This window comes from Mytilus trossulus, chromosome 9, assembly GCF_036588685.1.
Source record: "Mytilus trossulus isolate FHL-02 chromosome 9, PNRI_Mtr1.1.1.hap1, whole genome shotgun sequence".
Lineage (NCBI taxonomy): Eukaryota > Metazoa > Mollusca > Bivalvia > Mytilida > Mytilidae > Mytilus > Mytilus trossulus.
Window position 1 is genome coordinate 8,351,255 of NC_086381.1, and position 23,596 is coordinate 8,374,850.

The following is a 23,596-nucleotide window of genomic DNA, read 5'->3' on the forward strand; positions in this document are numbered from 1 at the left end:
AGGCAGTGGTGAAAACATGACCAAAATAACCCACCCAATTTGATATTGATTTCAGTTCATAATATGTAGTAATGCACAAAAATAACATCCATTTCCATTTTCTGTTCTGGTAATAGAAGATACAATTTGGTTGAAATGCACTAGAAATTAACAAATAAGGGGAGATAACTCTATAATTTGCTATCATTCTAACCAATTTTCAAACCGAGTTATTTGATATTACCAGACACACACAAACGGAAGACTAATAAATGTCAACTCAGGATGATGGTTAGTATTAAATAGCATGATTAGCTCGGTGGTTTTTTTCTGCTCATGTTTTGATTTTTACCTAAATTGCCTGATTCTTACAAAGACTGGCACTTAAATGTAAAACGCTAATATTGGAAAACAAATAAAAAAGACGTTTCCTACACTAGTTTATACCAAATATGATGAAATGTTCCTTGTATACTGAATGTTAGAATTATTCTGCTGTTGATCGATCATCCGATATGACTATTTCGTGAGATCAAACCACTCAATTCAATATTACAGAAATGGTCATATCCTTGTCAAGCTCACACAAAAACCCTGCCAGATACTTGCAGAATGTGTGTGATTTATAACTTCGATATTTTTCGGGTAACCGATATACATTTCAATCGTCGAAATCATTCTACTTAAGAGACTATGTGAATTATCGAGAAATAAAGGCAACAGTAGTATACCGCTGTTCAAAACTCATAAATCCATGGACAAAAAAACAAAATCGGGGTAACAAACCAAAACCGAGGGAAACGCATAAAATGTAAGAGGAGAACAACGACACAACACCGAAACGCAACACACACAGAAACGGACCAAGCATCAGACAAAACACCACGAGAATAAAAAATATAACATGAAAACCAAATACATGAATTTGGGATAGACAAGTACCGTGCCACGTCTTATCTCAATATCTCAAAAATAAGAGAAAACACAAACGACTCAACGTTAAAATGCAACACACACAGAAACGAACAATAATATAACAATGGCCATCTCCCTGACTTGGTACAGGACACTTTTAAAGGGGAATAAAATTGGTGGGTTGAACCTGGTTTTATGGCATGTCAAACCTCGCACTTTAATGGCAAAGTTAAATATAACATTGAAATGACAACATAATATTACAGGACTACAATACAAACAAATAGGAGAACATATTAGACAAAGAAAAACATGATTAATAGATAACAAAAAGCATCAGGTTTAAAATTCAATATGCCAAAAACGCGCCTTGTCCACACAAGACTCACCAGTAACGCCCAGATATAAAAGATCGAAAGTGAAAAAAGTACAAAGTTGTACAGCACTGAAGATCAAAAGTTGAAAAAGTTTCGCCAAATACGGCATTGTTTTTATGCCCGGGATAAGAACATTCTTATTATATAGAACAATTCATGCTATTGCAAACAGTAAATTTTATCAAATGAATATGAAAGAGATATACAAAAAGAAACTGAAGTATTAACTAATTACAGAAAACTAAACCTGAATACATAACGCCTAGATATAAAAGATCGAACGTGAAAAAGGTACAAAGTTGTACAGCACTGAATATCAAAAGTTGAAAAGGTTTTGACAAATACGGCATTGTTTTTATGCACGGGATAAGAACATCCTTATTATATAGAACACTTAATGCTATTGCAAACAGTAATGAAACTGAAGTATTAACTAATTACAGAAAACTAAACCCGAGTTTATCACAAAATAGACACACATCCGAATCAGTCCAGGCGTCAACGTAATTAAAAAAATGTGACGTCACATACGATGGCGAGAACAGTGTTTTCCAAAACCAATCAACCACTTTATACCAAATATGGCAGTAACGTTCAGACGACGTACTTACGGTGTATCGTTACTTTGACACTGACTGGACAAACAATAATGTTAAGCTTAAAGCTATCTTCATAATAAATTATTGTAGATATACTAGTATCTTCTATTAAAGAATGCTGTGGAATGCTTCACTCTCAATTCATCTTCTATAAGAAAGATGTTGTAGAATGCTTCACTCTCAATTCATCTTCTATAAGAAAGATGTTGTAGAATGCTTCATTCTCAATTCATTTTCTATTAGAAAGATGTTGCAGAATGCTTCATTCTCAATTCATCTTCTATAAAAAAGATATTGTAGAATGCTTCACTCTCAATTCATCTTCTATAAGAAAGATGTTGTAGAATGCTTCACTCTCAATTCATCTTCTATAAGAAAGATGTTGTAGAATGCTTCATTCTCAATTCATCTTCTATAAGAAAGATGTTGTAGAATGTTTCACTCTCAATTCATCTTCTATAAGAAAGATGTTGTAGAATGCTTCACTCTCAATTCATCTTCTTTAAGAAAGATGTTGTAGAATGCTTCACTCTCAATTCATCTTCTATTAGAAAGATGTTGCAGAATGCTTCATTCTCAATTCATCTTCTATAAAAAAGATATTGTAGAATGCTTCATTCTCAATTTATCTTCTATAAGAAAGATGTTGTAGAATGCTTCATTCTCAATTCATCTTGTATAAAAAAGAGGCTGTAGTCCAGATTATCCTCAGTATTGTTATAGAAAGTGTTATCGTCAGTTCATCTTGTATTATACAAATGTTATAAAAAATGTTATCCTCGGTTGATCTTGTAATACAAAGATGATCGTAGAAAACATTCAAGTTTGTAACCCGGATTGGTTTCTTTCAATCGTTTTATGACTTTTGAACATCGGTATACCACTGTTGCCTTTGTTTATCCTCAGTTCATATTCTACGTCAAAGTTGCCGAGGAACAGTTTATCCTAATTTATTCTATTTTCAAACGTGGATGTAGAACGGTTTATCTTCAGTACAAATGATATAACAAAGAGATCGTAGAATGCTTTATCCTAAGTAAATTTTTATGACAAAGATGTTGTTAAAAGTGTCCTGTACCAAGTCAGGAAGATGGCCATTGTTATAATATTGTTCGTTTCTGTGTGTGTGTTGCATTTTAACGTTGAGTCGTTTCTGTTTACTCTTATTTTTGAGATAAGACGTGGCACGGTACTTGTCTATCCCATATTCATGTATTCGGTTTTGATGTTATATTTGTTATTCTTGTGGTGTTTTGTCTGTTGCTTGGTCCGTTTCTGTGTGCTGTTGCGTTTCGGTGTTGTGTCGTTGTTCTCCTCTTATATTTAATGCGTTTCCCTCAGTTTTGGTTTGTTGCCCCGATTTTGTTTTTTGTCCATGGATTTATGAGATTTGAACAGCGGTATACTACTGTTGCCTTTATTCATGCTTATCCCATCTTCAAAGAAAAATGTAAAATAATATAAGTGCTACCTCCAAAGCAAGCGCCTTGATGTCTGAAAAGACAAGACCGTCAACGATTTTTCCCTTATCACCCAAAGTATATTACATATGTCGAACTGAAAATTCGTCAATATGAAGAGAATTCTATTCATAGATTGCTAATTTTGATAAAATTGATGAAATTGAATTTTAGGCATTCCTGGTTCATCGCATTCCAGGAGAGGCCTTATCAACTTCTTATTTCTGAAAATTTCGGATATATATCCTAGTCGGAAATGAGAACATTGCCAACCTTAGACTTCGTTTTGAAAACCCGGTTTAAAAACAAAATATTTTCTAAATTTTCCCCCATTGCATATCAATATTTAAGGTGACACTCGGAGAAATAAAATAAAGTAGAACTTGGCTTCTATTCATCTCATTAGATGTTATAAAGCTTATTCTAAAAGCAAGTACACTCACACACATATGTGCATAGTGTATGAGTTGGAAAAAAAGAGGCGACAGATAACAAAAGCACATTCAAACTCATTAGTCGAAAATAAACTGACAACCCCATGACTAAAACGAAACCAGACCAACAGACAAACATCAGTTCACGAACTACCTTATAGATAACAAAAGACTGAGTAACAAACACGAACCCCAACCAAAACGGGCACACTACGTTTGCGCGCATTTGGGGATTAAAATGTTTTACGTTTGCGCGCAGCTTTTGATTACGTTTGCGCGCATTCATTTTACAGGTAAACTCAGGTAAAATATAATTTTGAATTAAATCATAATTAAATAATAACTTTTCATTAACGGAACTTTCAGTATACCGTACAAAATATTTTGAACAACTTTTCACTTTTCATGTACTTATATTGGGACATTATGTACCACTAGTATTTGCTCTCTTACCATCCAAAACAGATGAAATTTACACTTTTTAGCTCAACATGATATCTTCGTAGTGTACATACAGAAACATTATGTTTAAACCAAGGATCGTACATGTTGACTTTAAAATCGCAATGCACAATGCATTTAAATCTGTGTTTCCACATACTAGAAAAGACTGCTGCCGTTTTCATTTAAGCCAAAGTTGGTTGCGCAAAATTAAGAATCTAGGGATCAAATTTATTCGTTCATAGTGTGTTACGTTTTTTTATTAGTTAAGCCTTATATTTTATCGCGTGTTTTTCTATGTTGTGATGTTATAACTATTGTTTCGGAAAAAGGGAGAAGGTTTGGTACCATTAAAACGTTTTATCTCTCTACAAATGTTTGCACCTGGCCTAAGTCATGAATCTGATGTACAGTAGTTGTCGTTTGTTTATGTAATTTATACGTGTTTTTGTAACTTGTTTATTATATAGATTAAACCGTTGGTTTTCCCGTTTGAATGGTTTTACACTAAGTCTTGTAATTTTGGAACCATTTATAGCTTGTTGTTACTTTTATAAATTGTTATTTGGATGGGGAGTTGTCACATTGGCACTAATACCACATCTTCTTATATCTACTAAATCCGACTTCCACCTCCTCGTTGGTGAGCAGGAGACTTATACTAACGAAAGGGGTACTTATATTTGTAAAAATAGAACAATTTAATGAATAAATAAGTATTATAATCTGTATTTAACCTGAGTTTACCTGTCAAAAAATGCGCGCAAATGTTATCAAAAGCTGCGCGCAAACGTAATGATTTTTGCGCGCAAATGTAATGGTAATGCGCGCAAACGTAATGCACCGACCAAAACATGTGTTGATCTCAGGTGTCATCCGGATGGTAAGCAGATCTTGTTCCAAATGTGGCAACCGTTGTGCTGCTCATGTTAGTACAAACCCTGCGATAAGTCTAATTTGGTTTGTCGTATTCAGAGAACAGACGACTGGATTGGAATTACGACAATTGGAACATATCCGTAATCAAACTCGTGATGTCCGTAAAATTTACTCAGAGATTATGTCAACTTCACCACCACTTGGGAAATTTGGTATACAATCTTACCTGTGAGCAGTAACTCTCTTACAAGGAAAGATAGATAACATTAGCCCTGTAAAGTCGTTTCAACTGTGAGATATATACTCCGTATGCAGACGTTGCTGGAATGTTTCTACATTTGATTGGAAAGTTCGTATTTTTCGTCGTTAATTTTTGTTATCAAACGACCCTGATTATAAATTTCTAGATATGAGGCAGATTTAATTGTATTATTGTATTCATTATCTCAAGTTCGATGGGAAAGACGCAAATATCCATATAGGATAGACACCCTTAATGTCTTTAACGGGGTGAATTAACTAGTCTCAATCGCAATTTTCCCGCCAGTTCAGCTTCATTTAATCAAATGCGATTTAACCTTAACCCTTTCATGTCACTATGCAAGCGTATTATGAACATACGTTTTTACTTAAAAACGATAGTTCCCTCGAACTTGAATTATATGAAATCACTTTAGCCTGACATCTTTTTAATGAATATAGCTGTAAACATAATTTTATAAACGTTTTGATATTGGTTATGTTTAGGTTATGCCTTTTGATTTAAAAATCTAAATACATTTATAAAGGTTTCGTTTTGTATCATGTACGTTTCGTGATCGCGTTCACAAGTCTTACTTAATATAATAAAACCATAGGTTATTGTGTTAAATTCTATATTTCAATTTTTGTATATCAATATGAATTTCTTATGAATTCAATACATTTTGCTATCGAACAAAATTGTAAACGGAACTAACGTTTCGTGACATGCATTTTTATGTTTTATTTATTAAACAATGAAAATTTTCCTATACATACCATAATGTTAACGAAATTGTTCTTTTTAAAGAGTATTTGTAAATGCAAGTTTCGTGTAATCGATGTCAATATATACCAGAACGATCTCCCTGTGACGGTGTACTTTTTCACCTTGGCTTATGATAGGCAATTTTTAATAGTTTGTATAATAAACTTCTTTTGAATTTTAAAGCCATAGCAAAGGTAACGGCCTATTTCTGTATTTGATTTTTGTAATTTATTGGTAATAGTTATATGAAAATGTTTCTTCCAAATCAATTTATCAAAATTCTTTATAAAATTGCAGATATAATTATCATATAAAGTAATAGTGGAAACTGAAAAAACAGTATTTAAGTTAAAGTACATATGTCGTGAGAACTCCAATCCATGGACCGCCCACTACAAAATTCGTCGTTTAAAGACAGGTTATTGATCTATAAGAGAAGCTGAACATTAAAACTAGTGTACAATGACTGAAGCAAAGTTTTATAATCCTGGTACCTTTGATAACATTTTTTGTATATACAAGCTTAGAACTGCCATTCCGTCAAAAAGTATGCTTAGCCAAGTAAACTAGAAAGTAACTCAAAATCCATCTGTATAAATTCATCTGTATAACATTATACCTCTTAACAAGGCATGTTTCTGGAATTCATTCGACAAATATAGCTGAGAAGCCAAGTAATCTAACATATGAAACCAAAAACACAAACAGACTTTGTAAGCACGTTTGTACAAAATAAACACACGGAGACAACGCATATACGAGTATCATAGGTATTAAAGGTGACAATGAATGTCGGGCGAAAACAAAATTTTACGACAGAAAATATGAGTTCAGCTTCCAAAATATAAACTTTCCATTCTATGCAGCAACATTCCACCAGCACCTGTATACAGAATATATATTTCCCTGTTGAAACGATATTCCAGGGATTGTATTTTCTCTCATGGCTTCATTTGTATATGGTAGAGGTTTGTTTTTCTCACGGAGGCAATTAAACCAAAAGTTACAGGTGGTCAAGTTGAAATCATACCTTCGTAAGTTGTACGGATATTATCACGAGTCGGTTGATTGTTTTGAAATATTCGTTACACAGATAATAGCGGATATGTTCATTACGTCGTAGCTAGCCGTCATCTTTTACCGTATTTGACATAACGAATTAGACTTATTATCCTCCTTGGGATAAAATGAGCATCACGACAGGTACCACACATGGTGCACGATTTTTACCCTTCCGGAATACCTGAGATAACCCCCAATTTGTGTTGTTCGTGTCGCCCAGTCTTTAGTTTTCTATGTTAATTACTATTGTTTGTCGTTTTGTCTTTGCTTTTTTAGCCATGGCGTTGTCAATTTATTTTCGACTTAATATGAATGCCCCTCTAGCATCTTTCGGCTATGCTTTAATATGTATACAGTCCAACAAGATTTTATTAGGAGATATATTTAATATGATATGGCGTTGTTAACAAATCTTGTGCCACTCTTTTTTTTATAAACTCAATATTGGAAGATACTAAAATCAAAACATTGCGAGCCATTTGCTTCAAAATAATAAAAACTCAAACAGTGTCCAAAGAAGAATTCGTGGTTACAATATTATCTTATAGAATGCATGCTGTTAAAAGTGCAATTTATCACGCAATCAGTTTACAAGAAATCAAATAGTATATTGATCTGATTCAGTAGATTTGAAAATAAACTTTGACATTTACTTCCTTTAAGTCTATTTATAAACTGTTTAAGTCTGTAAAACAAAGTTGTTAAAGGCTTATGTTTGATATTCCAAATGTGATTCTATAATTAATTTCTTTGAGCGAACTAACATGTGAACGACTTGCATATGAATAGGAGTTTCCATAATTTTATGATAAGTTCAAAATTAGCTCAGATTTAACAAACTATTTTATTGTTTGATTTCCGCAAACTTTTACTTCATCGTATTCGCTACAATAAAGGTAAACCTACAGTTTTATAGGATGTGTAGTATCTTGTTTTAAAGTCAAGTTCCTGAATTGACACTTTATGACACATATGAAATACAATGTTCAATCAAATCGTTGTATACAGCCTGATACTCCCTTGTCTTCAGATGTTACTCTATATCACAACGTTTGAGCAAACATTCTACAACACTTTTGGTGAGCATAGATTTGTATATTAGTAACAGATCTTTGCTCTTTGTTGTCAAAATTGCAAGCATGTAATTTTAATAGACACCGTCAATGTACCGGGTTTAATATGTCCTTATCCCTACTGAACGATGACTAGTTTGTCCAATGCTTTGTGACATTATTTTACAGTTTGAGTTTTTGACCATCAGAAAATTAATCTGTTGCTCATTATGTCTTTCTAATGCCCTATTCTATTCTAGCAGTAATTTCAGCGTTTTGCTTCTCAAATTTGTATCGTAAAACAATTTACTTTTGAGAATATTTTAAGTGGTCCCTTGTCACCTTTTAATTTTATTCAACAAGCATACATTTTTTGTGAAATATAAGATTCACAGTCAAATACGCTCATTCTATATTCTAAAGAAACGTAATGTTTTATCAGAATATGAGAAAATAAAGATGTTCTACATATATTTTTGAAATTTTCTAACTTGCTCTTTATTACTGAATTATAATAGTTGATGTCACTTGTGAGACACCTAATGACCGAGGGAGTCACAAGTGACATCAACTATTATAATCCAGTAATAAAGAGCATGATAGAGAAATACCTCTGTTCTAAGGTTAGTTTTTTCTTAGGTCAGTTTTTTTCTTAGAAGTCTTTAAAGGTATGTTAAAAATTGTCATGTAGAAGGCTGATACATGCACAATTTAGGATATACCTGCTTTCTATGAAGTTAAACTTAAGTTAAAATATTCTGAAAGCTGTTACAATGGCAAAAGGTTGAACAGATAGGGATTTTTGATTGGTCGTCTGACACCTTTAGTTTGTAACCCGGATTTGTTTTCTCTCAATCGAGTTATGACTTTTGAACAGCAGTATACTACTTTTACCTTTATTTATAAAGAATTATATATTTTGTGCATGGCCTACTTAATAACCAGTCGTTATCACTGACACTCGGGAAGTACAGCTTTAGCACAGTCAGTTATAACGCGGACTCCAAACAAGGTGATCCTGGGTCAGTATCCAAGAAGAGACAATATGATTGTCTATTTAGAATCAAAATCTCCAATCTCATTTGTCGCCCATCTAAAAAGAATCCACGGCATTTATATGATATACTATCTAACCAGTGTGTGTGCTGTAACGAGTCATGACGACTATAAATGTAGACGTGTAACAGAATACATTCCATTGAGTAGTATATACAAGCCAGTCATAATCGGTTGAGCTATAGAGAACTACAATTTTTTATGCTGAATTGGCTAGAATCATGATCAGATTTCCCTGGTTTGAGTCATGAAGATGTCAGTGTGATTTTCTAGTGTGTATCATGTTGTACTGTTACACTATATACGGGTAGTAAGCTTATTGTGTGTCACCGAACATTTTCACAAAGTAATAAACGCATCTTAATATGCTATGTAGCAATATTCAGAACACTATTTAAACCAAACGATGTCTTTTGTTGTCACTTATCACAGTCATTCGTTTTCTGTTTTAAAAAACAAGGTATATTTGTTTTTTTTTGTCTTCTACAACTATTGACCCGACAAATATCCAGTTTGACACAAAATGATGTTTTTTATCTATCACCGACTAGAATTTAGGGGGAAAACATATGATTAGCTATACTAAGTTCTGACCAATCTAAAAGTGATGTCTGTCTATCCAGGAAATGTCGGGAGAAAACATATGATTAGCAATGCTAAGTTCTGACCAATCTAAAAGTGATGTCTATCCAGGAAATGTCTCGTCTTCGTGAAAGTATAAACGGTCATTTCCATCACGTTTCAACAGATGGTGTTTGCTTCCTATATTTCAAACATCCGTGATGAAAGTATGTACTGTAGTTCTTATCAATACCTACAATATTGCTTATAAAATTTTATCGTCTAATTACGATTATGATATTCTGAAACGTTTTACATTTGTGACCTTCCGTACTTCAAGGTTTTGGCGATGATAAAGGTTATTCAGAAAACAATTGTCATGCATACGGATACCGGAATCCTTGAAAATATCTGTCTTTTACATTGTTTATTTTTAAATGTATTACATTTATATGGCCCCTAAAATATGCATAATAGTACAGTGATAATGGACATCATACTAAACTCCGAATTATACACAAGAAACAATTTAAAAATCATACAAGACTAACAAAGGCCAGAGGCTCCTGACTTGGGACAGGCGCAAAATTGCGGCGGGGTTAAACATGTTTATGAGATCTCAACCATCCCCCTATACCTCTAGCCAATGTAGAAAAGTAAAAGAATAACAATACGCACATTAAAATTCAGTTCAAGAGAAGTCCGAGTCCGATGTCAAAAGATGTAACAAAAGAAAATAAATAAAATGACAATAATACATAAATAACAACAGACTACTAGCAGTTAACTGACATGCCAGCTCCAGACCTCAATTAAACTGATTGAAAGATATTGTCTTCATCATATGAATATCAGGTACAATCCTTCCAGTTAGGGGTTTAGTATCATACTATCATTAAATATATGAGAAGAACATAACCCGTGTCATGCCAACAACTGTTTTTTTTAGAAATAAATGTGTTTAGGTCCGATGCAAAGACCCTATCAGTGAATCAATGTTAAAGCCAAAATATGCAATCTTTAATGATCTGACAACAGTATCGTAACTATATCCCCTTTTAGTAAGTCTATTTAAAGGTTTTGTTAGTTTTTGAGGAGAATACTGACATTTTTGTGCTTTATAAAGAATATTTCCATAAAATTTTGGATGTGAAATACCTGAACGTATAAGATGTCTGCATGTTGAGTTATATTTACGAATTATTTCCTTATACCGGTGATAAAATTTAGTAAATGTTTTGACCAGTTTGTGATATCGAAAACCTGGTGTAATAATTTTTCAGTAATACATAAATTTCTCTCGCTAAAATCTAATACGTTGTTACATACACGAGCGAATCGTACAAGTTGAGATATATAAACACCATAAGATGGTGACAAGGACATGTATTTTTGAATAAAAAAAAGTACAGAGTCATCACAGATGTGACAGACATGACACACATTTTATATCGGTTGTTTAATAGATATTAAAGCAAAAATTACTGTCCATTTTTGGAAAGTTTCTGAATACTCTTTTTAGACATGTTTTGGTTATAATTATAATTCCCTGATTGTTTAGTTGATCTGGTAGGTTGGAAAGCTACCAATGAAAGAAAGTAAGGTTCTAAATTCACGAGAAAGGCTCCAAGTTATTTTTTAGTTTCAAATTTCAATTGTAAAGTGATGGGTTTTATTATCATGACTTAACAACAAAATAATTATCTAGAAAATAGAATTCTCGAAAATAAATAGGACACGTGTACACAGGCATTCAACACAAGAAAAATATATAATTTAAAAAAAAATCAACAATCAAAAGTTAAACAACGCCAAAAAACTGACGTAGGCTGCTGAAACACTGAAACTCTTGGTACATTACAAGTTCTTGTCAATAAAATGATAGGTCAAAATACCTAATTATTAAATATTGCAGGTATAAAGACTGCATTTAATGTTAGGCCAGTAGTGTACAGACGAACGTCATAACAACAAGAAGCCACGTGGTCAGCTGGTAAATTACAGAACATACGGTGATATTTGCCAAAAAGATAATAAAAGATCATAAAAGTAATCTTCATCTTCATATTTCATAAATTATGTTATTGACGATGCAAGCCATTTATGAATTCCACAAGAATTAAGCAAACAAAGGGACAATTTGTCCGGAAAAACACTTTATTTTGTAAATATCTTAAAAGTAAATACCGACTGTATTCCGTAAGTTTTGACTTGATGCGTCATATAAATCTGACATGTCTGTAGGTTTATCAGGGGGAAAAGTAACGAACAACAAAACAAATGATAAAATGTTATTGATTTAAACTTTCTTAAACCAACCTGAATACGTGTTTACAGAATATTTTCGGCTGATTAAAAGATTAATCTTAAAATAGATAAAATGTATTCTGAGTCGACATTAGAAGTTTAATGACTAGGATGGAGACACGATAGAATGAAGAATTTACAATACAATGAGGATGACTCACCTTCTGATATACTTCTTTTAACTTGAGAAATAAAAAAGCCAATGTGACGTTTTGGATATCAATGAATAGAATCTATGTATTCCTGATAATTTTCCTTGTCAAGTCGTTGCTTTCTCATTGTTTACCGCCGTACAGTGGCCTATAGTTGTAAAATTATATGGCATTAGGTCTCTGGAAGCCGGAGAGTTGTCGTATTGCCAATCATGCAATCTTATTTTACATTGTCGAGGATTGCACGGATATGAATCTTATTAATAAATGAGATTTACGGGGTATTTTTGTTTTTGGGATAAAAAGTGTACCTTAAAATAAAAATATACCAAACGATCTTTTAATACGGGCATCCTATCGAAATTATAAGGAAATATTACACTTTGTATAAGTAAACAAATAGTAAAAAGAAAGCCATTAAAACGTATATTCATAAGTTGCCAAGAACACGATCGAGAACCATGGTCTTAAACGTCTCAATTAAGCGTTTACAAAATGTTTCTACACTTTGACATTTTGCGAAAAGTTTTCAAAGGCCTTGACATGTGGTATGATTGCCAATGAAACAACTGCACATCAGAGGCCAAATGACGTAGGTGGTGATATTAGAAAGTTTGGTTCATAACTCCTTTTATGTTTACGTGCGAGCTTTCACGTTTGTTGCACTTTGTATAATAATGGAGGAAAACCCAGTATATCCACTGATTTTAACACACTTAGATATTTTTTGGTGCTGTTGAATTTTGTGCTATCTCATCATCGCATTCCCCGCATCTCCTTTTCTACATAAGTATCTTTTGTTTCTCTAAAGATAGTTAATATACTACAATAACGATATGTTATGCCGTGCATATTCTTTGTATTTAACCGATAATCCGAGATTAGTTTTATTAGATACCCACACACTACACACAGCGCAGGTCTTACATTACACGTCTCACGTATTCCAACAGATTGTTAGCCTTTTATCGCGTGCAACAGTCTTAATTTGGTATTTCAGGTATATTTTTTTCTCTCAGTTTTTACAATATCGGCTTCTTCTAGTATGTCGTTATTTAGAACGGCATGAACATTATATAATTTGTGTCATTTCTTATTTGATTTGATTATGTCTCTAAAGTGGTTTTAAATGTTGTTGAAGAAAATCTTCAGCGTTTGATAAATTGACGGATGACACACATTTCTGAACCAACATGTACGTGTTTTGTAAAACCTTTATGTGGTGTGTTCGAGACTTAAAAATTAGAAAGCAAAAAGTACCTTAAAATCCTTTAGAAAGCAAAATCATTCAAGGCTTTAGTTGGTACACTTAGAAATTATCAAAAAACTAAGAATCTAACTCCCTTAAAAAGTTGACCTTTGTTTGATTTTGGATATTATTTGCTGTCCCTTTTGGTCATATGATTTTTCAACTAGCCTTTCGGTGTTTTAACGTTTGAAAACAAAATGAATATAAAAATCCGAAAAATAAATAAAAAAATGTGGTAAACCTGCTTAAATGACAACACTACTTATATACTAGTACATTAGAGACCAAATGATATATAATTTAACAGCTATAGGTCACCGTACGACCTTCAACGATGAGGAAATTCCATACCGCATAGGCAGCTAAAAAATGTGCAAAATGACATATGTTAAACATTTCAAATGAGAAAAGTTACGGCCTGTTGTATGTAAAAAACTAGATGTGTCAAAGCGTAACAATACAAAATAAGAAGAAACTATAAACATCACTGCAAAAGTTTAGACTCATCAGATCGATACAAAAAAGTTAAAAGAAAATATCGAAAAATAGAACACAATTTACCAAACTACGGGTCCACAGGCGCTTGGGTATATGATACAGATATTTTTATTTTATTTTTTGTTGTTGATTAACATATTATGGATAGTAAAATTGGGTATTTTCTCTGAGTCGTTTAATCACTCGAAACTAGGTGATACATGCACAGAAGTGATAGATAGTGTATTATAAATAGAGAAAATTGAATATTTTAATCAACAACAAAAAATAAAATAAAAATATCTGTATTATATACCCAAGCGCCTGTGTACGGGTCCACTGTACTTACAATTAATGAAAGGTAGTTTCAAGCCAATAACAACTTAAAAAAAATCATCATGACTATAAGTGTTTATTGGTGGAGGAGTGCCCGACGAAAACCATCGTCCTTCAACAGGAATACTTATAATACAAGTCCATTACGAATGCAGTCGAACGCACATGACACGTGAGGGGCACGAACTGAAAACCTCTGTGTTGAAAGGCTAAGGATGTAAATGTTAGTCTTATCAAAATTGAGAATGGTAATGGGGAATGTGTCAAAGAGACAACAAACCGACAAAAAAGCAGATAACAGCCGAAGTCCATCAATGAGTCTTCAGCACAGGAGAAAATCCAGCATACCAGCATACCTTTCAGTTGGCCCTTTCACAAAACGTGTACTTGTTCAGTGAAAATGGACTTCACACTTAACTTAGACCACTTGGCCACCGAGTCCACACTAGAAGGAGAATAAATCAGAAATTTTGTTTTGCAACACCTTCACACAAAATTTGAAGGAAAAATCACTGATATAAATAAATAGGCTGTTTGGTCTTGAATGAAAGTTTTTGAATGTTATGATAATTTGACACTTCTTCATTTGATATACCATTCCAATTTAAACGTATGTAGTATTTAGTAATAGACATATAATGGTTAGTTCTTACAGGAGAAACTCAAAGTATTTAACTCCACATAATCCCAAAATCAAGGAGAATATAGAATTTCTTTACAGCTAATTTCCTACTGCATGTAAAGGAAAACTTTGGCTGGCTTGCTTGCTTTGTTTGCAAAATTGTTTATACAAGCTTTGTAAATAAGATTGACATCTTTAAACAGAATATTTAGGCGTAGTTTAACCTGTATATATACTATTTAAATTTAATAGGGTATTATCCTAATGATTGTACATTATAAAAATAAAGTAAGCAAGCTAACTAAAGTCTTGCTCAATATGCTTTAGGAAAATAGCTGTAAAAGCTACTTTAATATTTTGGCCACGAGGATCACTGAAGAGACATGTATTGTCGAAATGCGCATCTGGTGCAAGAAAATTGGTACCGTTAATTTTATTAAGGTATGAAAACCCTTTCATCGGTTACTGTAAATTCTGAAATTATTGCGTGCATTTATTATTGCGATTTTATCATTTTGCGTTTATAACTCTGTCGCATTTTTCGCAAAAATGAAAACCTCGAAATTCAAGTCTAAATTTACACGAATTTCACAAATGCCCACCGAAGGTTACCGAACAGTGCAATAATGTCATAAGGTCGCATGCTTTGCCTTCTCAAACGACCTTTATAAACTACAAAAATAGCTTCTGAATTTAATAACTCTCCACATGTCATTATAAGATGCTTTTAAGATCGAAGCAATATTACTAAATCGACACTTATTGCGGAAATATAAGATTGACATTTTAAAGTATTAGGTATAAGTTATGATTTCCTCCTATTACTGTGTCATTATGCCAAATATTTCATTTAAACGTATATGGTGTCAAGAAAGTAGTACAATATCTCTTTATATATATTTTTGATAGGGGCTAGACAAAATTGAAAATGCACTAAGATATTGATGAAAAGTAAATTTGTACTTTTTTTTACTGTGTTTAAACTCTAGACTTTTTGAATATTTGGGGTAAATAAATACATTGAAAGACATGACTCCTTTAATTAAAAGATGACAACTTACGAGTTAACCGTGAAAAAGTTAGATATATGAATACATTCAATGTTTACAAAGATTCTGAGTTTCTTTATCTGAAATGTATCACAAGACACCCCTTAAAAGTAGGTCAACCGTAATGCCCGTGTCACACTGTCCCGATTTTTATATACGATGAAAACCCGAATGCGAAAATTGTAAGTTCGTACGAAGTTGGTCCCGATCTCGTTAAAATACCAAAAAGTTACCGAAGCAAGTACGATGAATAACGAAGTCTATACGATGGTGTCGAAATTATATACGATAGCAAAAGATGGACATACGAAGATTTACCGAAGACGGGTATCTAAGCTTCATATCTCAGCCGAAGCCTACACGATGGATTACGAAGGCTACACGATGGATAACGATGATGGCGGATGGCCATATGATGTCTAAAAGACGTCGTGTACAGCTTACGATGCATTTAAATTATATTGGACACTCTAAAACCAATATGCTTCAAAAGACTTTAACCACATTTGGTATGTTGTTCCTTTTTGTAATGATCTGACATTTTTTACGTTCAAGGCCAAAGGTCAAGGTCATGCAGATGGCCTTGTTTTTTATCCTTGAAATAGCATAATACATAGGAAATTGGTTGCTCATATTTTTACCTGCTGGTTCTAAAGACAATATTAAAGGTATTTTTAGTTACTGAATGTTTTGGTTGATTTCTAAAAAATAGTTTATGTATCAAATATGTACGGGGCGCCGAATGGGACTCTTGTGGTTTTGTACTCAAAATTCAATTTTGTACGGACAAAGGTGACTTTTGTTCAACAAAAATGAGTTCAGTTTAACAAAATTTGTATCATACTACTAATTTGAAATTTTGTCATACAAAATTATCTATCAGCGGACAAAAGTCACTTTTGTCATGACAAAATTCATTTTTGTTACACAGAATTGAATTGTGTTACCTAATTTGAAAATTGGGCGACAAAAGTGAATTTTGTATTCAAATTATTTAAGTTTGGTTTCTGTGAACTAATTTGCATACAAAATCGACTTTTGTTACACAAAATTGACTTTTGTTACACAAAATTGACTTTTGTTACACAAAATTGACTTTTGTTACACAAAATTGACTTTTGTCTCAACAAAATTGACAAAATTGACTTTTGTCTCAACAAAATTGACAAAATTGACTTTTGTCTCAACAAAATTGACAAAATTGACCAATGTGAGACAAAATTGACCAATGTGCGACAAAATTGACTTTTGTCTCAACAAAATTGACAAAATTGAATTTTGTCTCAACAAAATTGAATTTTGTCTCAACAAAATTGACAAAATTGAATTTTGTCTCAACAAAATTGACAAAATTGAATTTTGTCTCAACAAAATTGACAAAATTGAATTTTGTCTCAACAAAATTGACAAAATTGAATTTTGTCTCAACAAAATTGATTTTTGTCTCACGAAAGTCAATTTTGTCTCACGAAAGTCAATTTTGTCTCATAAAAGTCAATTTTGTTGTTACAAAATTGAATTTTGTCGTCACAAAAATGAATTTTGTCGTCACAAAATTGACTTTTGTCTCAACAAAATTGACAAAATTGACTTTTGTCTCAACAAAATTAACAAAATTGACTTTTGTCTCAACAAAATTGACAAAATTGATTTTTGTCTCAACAAAATTGACAAAATTGACTTTTGTCTCAACAAAATTAACAAAATTGACTTTTGTCTCAACAAAATTGACAAAATTGATTTTTGTCAATTTTACAAAATTGACAAAATTCACTTTTGTCTCAACAAAATTAACAAAATTCACTTTTGTCTCAACAAAATTGACAAAATTGATTTTTGTCTCAACAAGATTGACAAAATTCACTTTTGTCTCATCAAAATCAACAAAATTGACAAAATTGAATTTTGTCTGAACAAAATTGATTTTTGTCTCACGAAAGTCAATTTTGTCTCACGAAAGTCAATTTTGTCTCATAAAAGTCAATTTTGTTGTTACAAAATTGAATTTTGTCGTTACAAAATTGAATTTTGTCGTCACAAAAATGAATTTTGTCGTCACAAAATTGACTTTTGTCTCAACAAAATTGACAAAATTGAATCTTACCTCACACAATTACTTTTGTGATTTAATTTCCATATCAGGTAACAAAAGTCAATTTTGTATGCAAATATGTTTATATAAACATATTTGCATACCTTTTAGACAAAATTGACTTTTGTCATGACAAATATGAATTTTGTCTACAAAAATGAATTTTGTAATGACAAAAATGAATTTTGTCTACACAAATGAATTTTGTCATCACAAAATTGAAGTTCTCACAAAACAAGTCTGTAGCACATAGTTTTGTAAGACAAAAATGATTTTGTTATGACAAAATTGAATTTTGTACAAAACCATAACAGTCCCATTCGGCGCCCCGTAATATGTGCACTAGTTTGAATTATCACCCATAATTATGCCCATGTTTACTGATCTATCTCAAAGGTAATGTAATAGGTTCGTTGATCCCTGTTATTCAAAAGGAGCTCTTTCCAGAAGAATATCATAATAATATAGACAAAGGGAAGGATGTGGGGAAAGCAACAAATGCGGCAAATTATGACATATAGAAAACAAAATGGTTATGGAGTAAACATTGGTGTGACAACAACTCAGACGATACATAAAAAATCAGAATAATGAAGAAAAAGTTGGTTTGCCTATATACGTGTACCTGCAGTGTTTGTGTACGAGGCGCGTTTATGATTTTCATTATGTTACTTGATATGACAAATTGACAAAAAATAATATTTTACTTATAAAAGTAAATCCTGAGCCTGTAATAGCTGCTCTTCTTGTTCCATTTAAATAAATACAAACAACGCTGTCGCCTTTCTTGTTCTCATAGAATCATATGATATGAGCTCATTGTTTTGTGAACGTCTTTCTTAACTGTCGTATTAGACTGACCAGTGTATACCGCGCATGGCACTTGCAATGTATTTTAGCGCGAAAGTTAACTTACATTTAGCTGGATTTATTGCCATCGTAGTTCCATCTTGTCGCCTTCGTACTTTTATTCGATGGCAACACGACAGGATTACGAGGTCCTCACGAAGTCGTGTTGCCATCGTAAGACCTTCGGGTAGCTTCGTGATTCATTCGTGTAGACATCGTAATATCAAAACTGCCCGATGGAAACGATGGAAACACGAATGCAATACGATGCTCAAAGATGCATTCCCGGTGACATTACGATGGTGAGGATGGTGATACGAACTCAATACGAACCCTCAACATCGGACACACCTTCGGGGATTTTTTAACATGTTAAAAAATTTAGAACCCTTCCCGAAGTTGTTCCCGAAGGCTAGAAAAAGTGGCCGATGGTTCTACGATGGTTAAAGATGGCACTACGAATAGCCCAATCTGGATACGATCAGTCCCGCTGTTGAAATATTCCATAATCGTGTTGCCATCGGCGTAAAAATCGGGACAGTGTGACGCGGGCATAAATAAATTCGTCTTCTCACAGCGAAATGGTTAAAAAGTGTATCTCGAAAAGGGAGTTTGATATATTAATTTGTATTATATTTAGGTATATATGGGGTTATTTTTTTGAGAAAAGAGCATGTGTATATTCGTTCCAATGCATATATGCCGTTAGGTCCTCCTTTATTAAATATTTGTTTGTTTTTATTGTGATTAAGATTAACACGCAATGTTGACTACTGTACCCCTAACTTTGCGACTGTCGCATAAGTAAGAAGTTTAGCGCTATAAAACCTGGTTCAATCAACCATTTTCTACATAAAAAAATGCCGGCACCAAGTCAGGAATATGACAGTTGTCGTCCATTCGTTTGATGTGTTTGAGCTTTTAATTTTTTGCAATTTGATTCGGGACTTTCCGTTTTGAATTTTCCTCAGAGTTCTGTATTTTAGTGATTTTATTTTTTACTAAAAGAGTGTAAGATAGGTCAACGGAAACGAACCGAAACATTGTCCAATATTCTGGTTGTGACCAGCTGAAACAACTGTTCGAAAGTTAACCTCTTCAGTACTTGACACTTACACCTAAGGACTACAGCGTATTATCTTGAATAGAAGGAAATAATCTTCAATTTGATTTGGTTGCACTTAGGGAGGTCGTCAAATTAGGTCGTATGATGTTCTTACCACTATAGCTATCAAGTTGTTTAATACATCCTGTTATTTAATGTATAAAGGAATTTAAAATTCTGTGTTGGTAACTTTGTGGGTAACGTACCATAATTCATACTATTAAGTGCAACATTACTTTTATCTATTATTACATCTACAAATGTTTTGACTTTGGCAAACTAAATTGGTCACCTTAATAAGACATCGATGAGGTGTTGGGATCCTTTGGGTGTTTTCGTTACTTTCTTCAATGTCCCCTTTTCCCATAATTCATGTTTTCTTCGAAAACACTGGTCATATTTCTATTTGAACCAATATTTTACCTTGAACATTCCGTTTAGATTAATATATACATGTATTCAGTTTCTATTGTTCGTACCGAATATTGTTCAAAGTTTGTTTCATGAAGTTGTTAGGTTTTAAGTTATCGATTTACAGAAGACAATGTGCTATTATACGTACCTTAAAAAAGACACTTATCAAGGCAAATCACAATTATCGAAATTCATTCGTCTTTGATTTATATATAACAAAATCTTTAAGTTGTTATGTTGTTTTTACACAATTTTGCATCTTTTAAATCCTACATACTTGTTTTAGAAAGGAGTTAAATATTGCTAACATTGATATGTTTCACCGGACTTATTTGCAAACATGGAGTACAAGTATGCAGGGGCGTATCTAGGCGCGAGGAAAATGATAAAATTACCGCCGAGAGCAGCTAGTATACGTCCCCCGTATATCGCTACTTGTATGTCCCCATTAAAATAAGACATTTGAATTAACGCTTTTGTCATGAATAAACAGAGAAATACAGAATGAAAATCCGATTTTTGTTTATAAAACCGGTGATTTGCCTGAAAAGTAATTGTCATATGTCAATATTAATCTGCCATGATATTAATCAGTAAAAATTATCATATTTTGCACAAACTATATTGTCACAAAAGTGTTTGTAGATTTATGTAATATATATATTGTCAAAGTTTTAGTCAATTTTGCTTTTTATACGACTTTAAGTGTTTACCTATATGCATATTAAGATTTTTCGAATGATTTGACATACAGCTCTTCAACGGTTTCGGTACTTATACATCTTCGGATTTCAAATGTTTGGCTTTGAGCGTTCCTGATGAAGGTAATTCCAGAAAAGCGCTTCGGACGCAAGAAATTAATAACGTGTTGTTTCAATATTTTACTGAACCTTTAGTATAGTGAGGAATCCTCATAGTTCGCATAGCAGGGGCTTTGACTGCTACTACTGAGACTTTGTTGCACCCATTTGTAGTTTGATTAAGGACTTTTCTCGACCTTTTAAGGAGATGTGTTAGACACGGTAGTATAAAACGTTATTCGGCTTATCAAACAAAAATTTCCCTAATAGTTTTGTGTAAAGCACTATTTCGTTTGACAAGAAAGAGAGTAATTAAACTTGATTTCAATGTTGAGAATTATGCCAAAATTGTGTTAATGAGGAAACTCACACCCTTTACAGATTACATCTAATTAAAGTGGTCGCTTGAAATTGATTTTCTCAAGTGGGTTGAATGTACCATTTTGTACTTTATAAAATTCCAACGTATATTCACGTTGATCGGCCTTCCTCGTGTAGACAATGCATTATGACGTACGTGACATTTGTCATTTGACGTTTTGTGATGTCACACAGCTATCACTATATGAGCTGACGTTTATTGACTTCGTCCACAATTCAGTTAATGTACTTACAAAATAAACCTTTTTTCAATAGAAATGATTAATTGATTTATTAATAGTTGGTTACGGCATGTTGATTAATGTATTATTATCGAATTCCATATGTACTATAATGAGGGAATTTTCTTAATGTAATTGAAGTTTAATTTTTGATAATAGAGTAAAGAGTTTTTAGATCTATTTACGCTCATGTAATTGTTTTAGTTCAAGTTCAAGTTCAAGTTCATGTTCAACTTGTAACTTGTTAACTTGTTAACTTCTTTCCATATATAACGTTTTAGATTAGACAGATATGTATACGATAGATTTGTGTCAGGCCAGCCGGGTTAGGAGTACCATGTGTTTTTAATGTGTTTCTAGATAGATGAGCGAAAGTTTTTTTAAGCGTGGAATGGGTGGACCTTGTGTTTATCGTTGTTGTTTGTTATGGTTTATTTGGCAATTTCTTTTAACCTTTATTGTATCGCATCCTTTTCCTTTCAGAAAATCTGAATGACCTCTTGTTCACACAAAGTAAAGTATTTAGTATGAAATCACGGGGCTTTAAATTTAAGCTAGGCCTATGTATGCAATGGTATACATCAGTATAATTAGTATCAGAGGTGATGAATGAATTGCTCATCATGCTGAAATTGTTTAAATGATTATTATGGTATGAGATGAATGTCAAAAAGATATTTACGATTTATTGTAAATGTTTAATGGTTTAAATGATATTCTATATATTTCGAAGTTTATCACTATCAGATATTATCTGTCAAAACTAGATGTTGATTAAATTTTATTGTTTCATATGAGCATAGTTTTGTTATGTAATGGGATTTTATGAGTTTTTGGAGGAAAGAATAGGAAAAGTATTATTGCTTTTTTAATAGATATCACTCATCTTGTTACTTTTCTTTTAAATCGTCTTCTTGCACTGACAATTACAAATGTGCACTGTTCCATGTATTTAATTTCAAATAAACAATTATACCAGAAATTTCGTGTGTGCATAAAATAGTCTATATTTTGCAACTTTATTCTTCAAAAAGTAAATATGCTGCCTTTTTCAAATTTAAAGTCTATCCTCCAAAGTTGTGTTTGAATGTTTTACCATTATTGACTAAAATGATTGTCAAGGTAGATTAATACGTTGGACATCATATAATTGCGAAAGTCTGGACGTTACCGTTCTGTATTGATAAATTTGTTTTATCTTAAATTGTGTTTGCATATTTAGAAATATTTGAAGACAAACAAAAGGACACAAAGATAAATCAAGTTGGGATTTTAATATTGACACTTGACTTCAGACCCGTCTGGTGATTAATTGATGTAGCAAATTTAAATCCATATCATTTTAAAATAATTTTAATTAACCTAGAACTAAAAATAAAGTGCGTGTAATAATATAAATAATTCAAATTGCCACCAAACTCATATTTCTCATTTTAAACAATCGGAGTTTCTTTATGTACTGCCAGTGTAGTCGAACAATTACTTTTTTGTATGAGATTGTTTTCAGTTAAAATGTGTAAATCAAAAAATAGATTCAAGATCAAACCGAAACAAAGAGAACCCTTCCGAAGTACCTGAGATCACACCAGGTTCAGTGTGTTCGTGTTGCTCAGTCTCTAGTTTTCTCTGTTGTATTTTGTGTTTGGTGTTTGGTGTTTGGTGTTTGTCTTTTTTTTTTTTTTTTTTTATCCATGGCGTTGTCAGTTTATTTTTTACTT